The sequence below is a fragment of the Pinus tabuliformis genome, chromosome 9 (assembly GCF_031772625.1).
Source record: "Pinus tabuliformis cultivar Carrire ecotype Pingquan chromosome 9, CPIR1, whole genome shotgun sequence".
Classification (NCBI taxonomy): domain Eukaryota; kingdom Viridiplantae; phylum Streptophyta; class Pinopsida; order Pinales; family Pinaceae; genus Pinus; species Pinus tabuliformis.
Genome location: NC_142307.1, coordinates 757,237,473 through 757,247,040, shown reverse-complemented (window position 1 = coordinate 757,247,040; position 9,568 = coordinate 757,237,473). Strand labels below are relative to the sequence as shown.

Below are 9,568 nucleotides of genomic sequence, written 5' to 3'. Positions count from 1 at the left end.
AGAAAAGATAGATCAACGACTTATAAATCAGCCTCTTCGAGGGGGAAACCTCCTTTACATTACACAATTGAACAATTATTGGATGATACAAATGACAAAACCTCCTTTCTATATATAGGAGTATAAGGGGTCACAATATAACCAAAGCCGCCTAACAATAATAATATAAGGGCACAAAAATAACAATAGTGGGCTTCTATGGGGCACAATAGTAACAATATGGGGACAATAGGGGCACAACAATAACAATAAGGGATACAATGACAATAGTAATGGGGGAATCATTAGTATTAGAGGGACCTAACATAAACATGTGATGGATCATACCTTAGTAATGGATCTTGACATATTGATAGATGAGTCTTTATCTAGGAATGTAGTTTAAAGTTCTAGCTTTTAGGCCTTTTAGGTTTGGGAAGTTTTCCATTAAAATATAAATTTCTTTTGCGGATTAATGGGTTAAAAAAGTTGAATTTCTAAAATCCATTTCATTTTCCGTTGGATTTGTTTCATGAGATCAATATCCTTTTCTTGTTCAAGGAATCTATTTCCATGAAAGATTCTTTCTTATGAATTATTTGATGAATTATTTTATTAGCTCATCATTTATTTTTTCTAAATAATTTTCTTCCACAAAGGATAATAAGTAATAAGATAGTAATAACATGCATTGACTATAATGATAGATGAAACCTTGAAAAATTGAGAGTAAACATTCATAAAGTAGACCTTGAGAGAAAACCTTGATATATGATACTTTGAGACTAAAATTTAACATAAAGATAAATTAGTTTATGATCCAAAATGGTGCTTAAGGTTTATCTCTTAAGATTTGAAAATTTTCATCTTAAAATCTCAATTTCTTTTAAAAATTAGTAAATTAAAAAAACATTAATATTTTCAAAAAGCATTTTATTTTTTATAAAATCTATTTTTTTTAAGCAAATATATTTTCATGAAGGATTTACGAGGGATTTACTGGGGGAGCAATACCATGCCACGTGCGTTCATATTGGGAGATATATATTGAGGAAAAAATAACATAATATATTGAGCATATAATAGGGGGTAAAAGGTTTTATATTGGTAAGTATAAAAAATGGAGCTCAAAGTTAGTGAAAAAATATAAAGGGGTATACAAAATGTTAATGAAAAAATGGATACCTACAATACCTAGGGAAAGTAAGGATTTTTAAATTGGGAAGGTGTATTGGGTTTGTATTGGTAGGGGGTTAAATAATGTGATTGTTAGAGGTATTTTCCAATATGTAGTCAAATTAAGGGTATTGTTTAGTATTCCACGAACGCACGTGATATGTCAGAGGTTCATTGAATGAAGCCTTTGTGGAAAGATCCCTTGTAATATTAAAAGATCTAAATATCCTACACACGAAGTAGGAAATCCTACAAAAGTGGCAAATGTTATATTAAAAAGCCATAGATCCATTATATTGATTCTTAAGAGATTCTCATTACTATTATATTGCCAATGGTTCTTAGCTCGAGTGGTTGGGATTGTGACTTTCCATCCACCCAGGTTCAAGTCTTTGGAGGCATGCTGAAGATTTTATTGATTACGCTTAAAGAGTAGGCAACCCTATGGATTTTTCACTCCGTCCGTGGTAAATATGAGATGTTTAGGCTCTTTCTTATTTTTTTTTGTAAGTTGAAGAGTTTCTATTAATAAAAAAGCATATACATGGATATCAAAATGCATGTGGTCTCACCCAGACTAGGTTTGTTGACCAATGCGATAGCCATACAACATACAAAAAGAAAAATTGCCAACTAAGAGGTCCATAGCCTGAGAGGCCTAACATTCCAGAAAACTAAAAGAGCAAGAAAAACACCAGTGATCATAATTAGTCATCAGAGTAATTGAAACAATATTATTTGGTCCTGTACCTATAGGAGGTGGAGGGAGATACAGGAAATTGACATGGTGCTCAAAGTGAGCAAGCCAAGTTTCCTATTTTTCAACTTTTTCAGATAGCAATTTTGCCCGCGCCAGACCACTACCACCCTTTCACGAACATGACATTGAAAGCATTAGAGTTGTTCTAGTTTGGACATGACAACATCATGCTCCTCCCTATGGGATCGATCAAGGGTGTCCAATTGGGCAAAGACAAATTACACCAACTTGAGGACCGTAGAGGAGATTCTTGATCGCCTGGAAGTAGCCCAATCTGGAGACCCAACATGTCCCTGACTGTTGTGACCCCGGGATGCCGTAGAATGACCACGTCCCTATCCATGACCACCTTCACCTACACCATGACCACACTACATAGCCAAATTGTGACGATTTCCCGCAAAGGAAGCTACTGAGGAACTATGACCCCCACGTCCCATTCCCCTCAATGGACCCACACCCTACCTAGAACTCCCACAACTCACAATTACAACAGCACCCCAAGACCCAACTTGAGTAGGAGAGCCTTCAAACTTTGCTAGAGCTAAGACCCACGAGGAGAGGGGGCTAGGCTTCACGATGGATCCTAAAAGAAAGTTGATGTCCCAGAGAATTGAGACATTCAAAGCGCTACACCTACCACCCAGGACCAAGCAGACTCTGCCACAAACCAAAGAGGAGAGGTTATCCAACGCTAAAATTCCCACCACCAAAAATTCAGCACCCGACTAGAATTGAGCCAAACCATAATAGATGAGAGAGTCCCAAGTGGAAAGGACCAGATAGTAAATAGAAAACACACGAGAGGGAATTGAAGGAAAGGCTCCAAGTTCTAAACTGACACCAGAGCTGCAACAATGCACCAAAGGGGGTTTTGGGGCCAATGACTTTGAAAAATAAGAGCCAAGATGTGCGATCACCCGGAGGCCAGTACCGCCCTTGAACCAATATTGCCACCTCGAGGGAAACAACACCATCGACAGGCCCAAAACTAGAAAAACAAGAAGCGGATGTCTAATACAAACCACCCGAAAAGCACCCACCAAGAGGTTAAGGTGAGAAACCCCAATATTGCAAGATAATTAAACCCAAAGCCAGCCACAACCGCAAAAGATGTACTCTCTAGAGTAGGACGAAGAGGAAACGTTTCTTAATTAGCATGAGCAAGCAAGAGAATGCCACAAGAGACACATTGGAGGAACATAGGATGGGCGACCACCACCCTAGACCAGAAGCCAAATAAGATGAAAGAAAAGAGGGGAGCACATTACTCAAAGAGCCATAGAACAACTGGAGAATTTTCCAAGCCATGCAATATATCCATAGGTGGGACGACGCCATTGAATCCCAAATCAAGGCGAATTGATTGCACATAGGCGAAAAAAAATGGTTCACACAAGTGAGCGCAGGAACAATAACTCTTGCGTGGTGGAGGGGTTGATGTACTTCCCTCCCCGCATTAAAATTTGCCCAACTGTCATCTGTCATGTGATGGGTGGCTTCCCCAGCCCAAAACCCCATTGGGGATAGGCTCTTGCTTAGCTATTGAGTCTTTCTTGTAAAACAAATGATGAAAAAATAAATAAATCCATTAACATAAAATAAAACATTGTACATTTTTATTTAAAATTTGGTAAACATGATAAAAGAAAACAATACATATTCACATGTAATGAAAAATTATGGATTCAACTATGGAATGAATATATGCAGGAAGCCATTTATCAATATTACTTGGGAATGAACATTGATGAAAGATACTCATCTTGATATCTTCACCAATTTTGTAAGTGAACTATTTATTTCATTAACTTTGTTTATAAAAATGTGATTTTCGAAGGTTATTTATGTTAAATTGTAGTAAGAAAATACTTCATTTGACTTGTGTCTTAGTCAAATGCAGAAAATTTGAATTTCCACATCATCAGGATGACTTGAGTTGTAGTTTGCAGGAGTGACATGGTCAAGTTACTTAGTTAAGTCAACCAATTCAAGTTTGTGGGCAAGAAGTAGAGTTGTGCATGGGTTGATTGCTAAATCTAGCGATCTAGTGGAGTTATAGTTAGTGAAACTCGGTTATTTGAGCTCTATTCAAGAATAGATTTAGTAGGAGTTCGGTTGAGTAGTTGTAACTATTGTGAACTCACTGATCTTTTAGTTAACTAGACAATTTACTAAAAGTATCCCTAGTCATGCATGGAATTCGAATTACCTAGTTGAATGGAGGAAAAAGGAATCAATGTAATCATTATTATATACTAGTGAGTGTACAGTGTTTGCATGTAGCAAGTGATACTTTTCTTTTGGGAATTGCACAAGAGAGTAGGAGTTTTTCCTCTTCTTTACGAGCTGATTTCCTCAATAATTGTGCAAAAGGAAATAGGAGGAGTAGGAGGTCTATATTTGGCCAAGTATTTGCTAGAGCAGAGTCAGGAAAAGGAGATCAAGGTTGCAGTGTAGGTTGAGCTTCAGGGATTTAAGCTATCATTGTAATAGATGAAATTTTCATTTGATATAATGGAAATAGATTAGGGGTTTTTCCTAGTTGGGTTCCCTAAGAAAAATATTGTGTTCATTGCGATAAAATTATTGCATGTGTTTTTATTGTATGTTTCCTCTTCTGCATATTGAATAGAAGAAATTTGTGTCTATTATTTTCAATCTGAATTCATTAGAAACTGTGAATTTTGAGTTATTTCTACATGGTATCAGAGCTATTGAAAACTACATAGAAACCAGGTTCCTGATCAATCTCTCAAAAAGTTACTAAGATTTTTTTTTTAATGTATAAGAGTAATATCTGTCAATAAATTGAAGTTTGAGTACGCATTGAAAGGCACCAAACCTAAAAGGATAGGATGAGAATTGTGTCGGATGAAAATAGAGTACTGGACTACACACAAACAAATATTACAAAACCACCATCATCGAATGCACAACAACTGGCCGTGGAAGAAAGAGACAACAAAAGCCAAGAGGAAATTATTATTTTTTTTTGTATTTAGTAGGAAACAAATCACAGATGTCAAATGAAATGGTTCTCGATAACTCTGTTGAAGGTTCTCGTTACGACTGGCCAATCACTCGAAATCTCTGTGCGCACTCCCCTTGCTGCCATATTCCTTTTCAACGTCTAAATTTCTTGGCAGTCGATATACATTTTATATATAACTCGAAATGTTTTCAACCAAAACACAATCACATCATTCACACGACAAAACATTTTAACTTGTTTCTGAACCAAAACACACGGTACTTTTTTTTTAAATATGAGTTTTTAAAACTAGGAGGAATCCTCGACAAATTGCACGCCAATAAAGTGACAACAAATGAACGTGAAACGATGGGGACCGAAGTCGATCGCGAGGCTGTGACAACAATACAAAAGATTCACAACAATTCATCTGAGCCGTTTGGAGATCTAATTAAGCCACCCAATGTTCTCCTTCAATTCCTCCCTTCATTTCATTAACATCGTTAACTTGTTTATGCCCCTTCTGTCTTACATTTTATTGTGCGCGTCCCTGTTTCTTTCTTTCAACATACATTGCCTCCTTCCCTATTACATTCGCTCTTCTCCCCATATTCAACATATCTGGTATTCTTTACAACCAATCTTCTTTGATTCTTTTGAAATTATTGGAGTTTCATAATTGGAACAACATTTTCTTGTTTTCATGCCTTTGATGTGCATATACTTCAGTGTATCGGGATGATAATTTTTTGGTATATGTATTGCAGAGTCATCCATAATGGTGCTGGCAGAGAATTGACTCGTGACAGAGCAAGGCCCTCGATATGAGTGCCTTCTGTTTGGTGAGCATCACACTTCTTTAAGTTCATCCTTTTTCAATGGTATTAAGCTAAAGCTGTATGTATTCGTTTCTGATTCTGATCTGCTGTTCTAGATCTGGATGACACATTATATCCCTTAAGCTCCAATATTGTCAAAATTTTTATCTTTTCATCATGCAATATTAACACTGCAAATCAATAATTGATTTGTTAGTTGGGTATGTGTGGTTTTTCCTACTACAGTTGTATTTGAATATTAATGTCTTGCTCGATATGGCTGTAAGGATTTTGTTGCAAGCTAGTTTCTGATTTGTGTTGTTGGGCATTTTGTATTGTGTTTTCATGATATAAATGATTCCATTTTAAATACTATAGCTGACAAAATTAAATGTCTTTGCCTTGTTTTGACTTCTGTCTACATGACTTCACGTTCACTTTGATTATCAGGTGGGGTTTTTAACAAGGGTTTAATTTGAGGCAAAAATTTTGGGGTTTTGGAATAAATTTGTGCTTGATAGTTTTTTAAGATTTTTAAAAATAAACACTTTGTTCTTAATCTGGATTCCCCTGGGATGACAACAAACAGAAATTGTTGACCTCAATAATACAATTAATGCTCCTATCAAACCATGCCTCAATTATTGAGGGTGATAAATTTATTGTGATGTATTTAACTAGTTTGTAAATTGCTCTGTGCAGAGGGAAAGCAGAGCTTTGTAGATCCTCCTCTGAGTGAGCTCGATATTGAAATGAATGCGATAAGTGAGCAAGAAAAGCAATGACAATTCAGAGGCATCATGTCTAACAAATAGGTATTCCTGAGCGGTGATGGAAGTTGTTGCATCATGTCTAACGAACAAGTATTCAGAAGGACTCCCTGGTAACAGGTAAGCACTTGAAGTTATAACTTGGAATGTTAAGAATGGCACCGTCATGATTGTGGTTGTGTCTGAGCTACTTCGTAGTTTCTTCTTCCCACTTGGTCTTTTTCTCTTGTTAAACTCAGTTTCTCTTAGCTTTTGGACTTGTACTTTTTAGTTTGAATGCTTGACATATGTGTAATCGTTTCTGGGTTTAGCGTTATAGTGTTGAGACCTGTAGTTGTTGCATGAGTATCTGTTATCACAATGAAGGATACAATTTTTGGACACTTTTCTATATTTATTGACTACTGTGTTGGGTTGGGATTTATGCCATGCAGATACTATGCTGGAAATGAATTCATTGACCAAAGTGAGAGGCTTTGCCAACAAAGGGCCCTAGAAGCATTCCATCTTGACAACAGTACATGGGGTGTTAATGTTCAACCATTATCTGGATCCCCAGCTAATTTTGTTGTTTATACAACTCTCCTCCAACCACATGATTGCATTATGGTGTGTATGGTTCTGAACTACGAACCTCCTTTGATAAGATTATCATTCTTATTTGGGCATGTAACATGTAAAAAATTTCTTTGCAACATTTAGGGTTTGGACTTACCATATGGAGGGTATCTGTCTCATGGATTCATGACAGCAAGAAAGCGAGTATCTGCTACATCAATTTACTTTGAATCAACGCCATACCGTCTATATGAGTCCACAAGTGAGCTCACATTGTCAGTGTAAGAATAATTAGGAGGTAAACAATTCTATGATTAACAAATATTGAACCAGTCTTTTGGGGAAGTGTTCAAACTGTTAATGGTTGTGTTTGTTTTCTTGGGTTATAGGATTCATTTACTATGAGATGCTTGAGAAGACTGCCACCCTTTTTAGGCCCAAGCTTATCATTGCTGGTGCTAGTGCATATCCCCGAGACATTGGTTACCCTCGCATGAGGCAAGTATTGAAGCTAGGTATTTCTACAGATATTATAATGGTAGTCCTTTAAAAAAATTCTCTTTCCAACAACATTTATTCTAGTAGATTTTATAAATATGTTCTTTTAGTATGTAATGTTGGATTTTTTATGCCTTTTAGTACTAAAAATTTTGTGGTTTGGGAAGATTTTCGATATAGTTGGGGCATACTTAATGATGGACATGGAACACATAAGTGGTCTCATCACTGCTTCTATAATGGCCAGTCCATTTGTGATGTAGTAACAACTACAACGCACAAGGTGAGTTGATGCTATTAATTTTCTCTACACTTCACCCTTTCGATTAAAATATTGGCTATATTAGATCGATATTGTTTTGGATCTATCTTAATGCTATCTATTTGTGTCATTTCCCCCTTGTAGAAGAAAAATAATCCCATTAATATCCAAGAAATGGCGAAGAACTAAAATAAATATGTCATTCCCATCATAGGAGGAGCGATTCTAGAGTTAAGAGGTGTAGATTTTCCTTTTGATTATCTTACATGTTCTCTGATTCAGTTTCTTGTTCCATTTGTTTATTTTCTTTATATTTCTTGTCACGACTAGGTCAAAGCTTTGATGAAACTCGTTATGTTCCTTGAATTGTTTGTCGATTGTTTCACTTTTTTCTTTTCACTTTTATCTTTTTGATATTTTTCATTTTGGAATATTTTTGGATTGGAGGGTTATGATTTTTAGTCTTTACAAGGTCCTTGGGGAGGCATGATATTCTTCAGGAAGGAAAAAGTATTGGGGGTTGACCTAGAGACAACCATCAACACTGCAATTTTCCAGGGTTACAGGTCAATCTGAGTTCTCCTTCCTTTCCTTCATCATCCGTATTGTTCTCCTACTAACTAATATCATAATATTGGATATATAGATTTTTTGTGTCATTGTGTTTCTAAAAGATGCATGAAATAATCTGTGGCTTTCTAGGGAGGACCACATAACCATACTATAGGAGGTATGGTTGTTTGTTTAAAGCAAGCTGTAACTATAGAGCTCAAGGCTTATCAAGTCTAGGTGTAGCACTCTCACATGTCTAAGCTTTTGTAAAATTCATGCATGTGAATTATTTTGTGAATGGATTTTGTTTCTGATGAGAGGTAAAATAGTTTTAGCAGGTTGTAGCAAATTATCGAGCCCTTGCAAAGAGACTAATGGATTTGGGTTACAATTTGGTGTCTGGTTGTAGTGACAATCACCTAGTTCTAGTTGGTTTTAGGCCCTTGGTAAGGATGCTCTATTCATATGATGGAGTAAATAACCTACTTGTATATTGATTTCTATTGCATTTAGTTGGCTGATGTTTCCATGGTATATATTAATGGACTTGGACAGGGCATTGATGGTGCAAGAGTAGAGAATGTTTTGGATGCTGCTTCTATCACACTCAACAAGAATTCTTTACCAAGTTACATGAATTTTTGCTTTGTATATTTAGATGTAAGGGAGTCATTGATTTTCCTTGCTCCATGGGATGATATAGCTTACTTTCAGACCTTACATTTTCAGGTGATAAAAGTGTTATGGTTCCTGGTGGTATTCACATAGGGACTCCTGCATTAACCACCCATGGGCTTCTTGAGGATGAATTTATTAAGGTTACATATTTTATCCACGAGGGGGTGCAGATAAGGGATATGTGAAAAGTACAAACTTCAAATATTTTATAGAATTTATTAAGTCATACAATTTCTAGCTACAAAATAGCATTTCTAATCTCAAAAAGAAGGTTGAATAATTTGCTAGGGAATTTCCATTGCCTGGTGTTGGCAATGAAAATCTTAGTTAGAGATATGACGTGCTCACAACCTTAGAAGTGTCCTTTATTAACTTTTAGGTTGGGCTTCAGTGACAATAACTAGGTTGGTAAGATTTTGTTCCATGTGTAGATTATAGTGATGAATAATGTTGGAAGCTGAATTTGTCTAAATTTATGTGCTTTCCCAGCATTATCATTAACAGATTATGCTCTGATGTGTTGGATGTTGAGTTTGCCATTTT

General features: G+C 36.1%; 1 pseudogene; it reads left to right on the top strand.

Moving 5' to 3' along the window:
- Positions 1-5,258: 5,258 nt before the first annotated feature.
- Positions 5,259-9,356, top strand: LOC149150924 (serine hydroxymethyltransferase 3, chloroplastic-like; annotated as a pseudogene).
- The last annotated feature ends 212 nt before the right edge of the window (positions 9,357-9,568 follow it).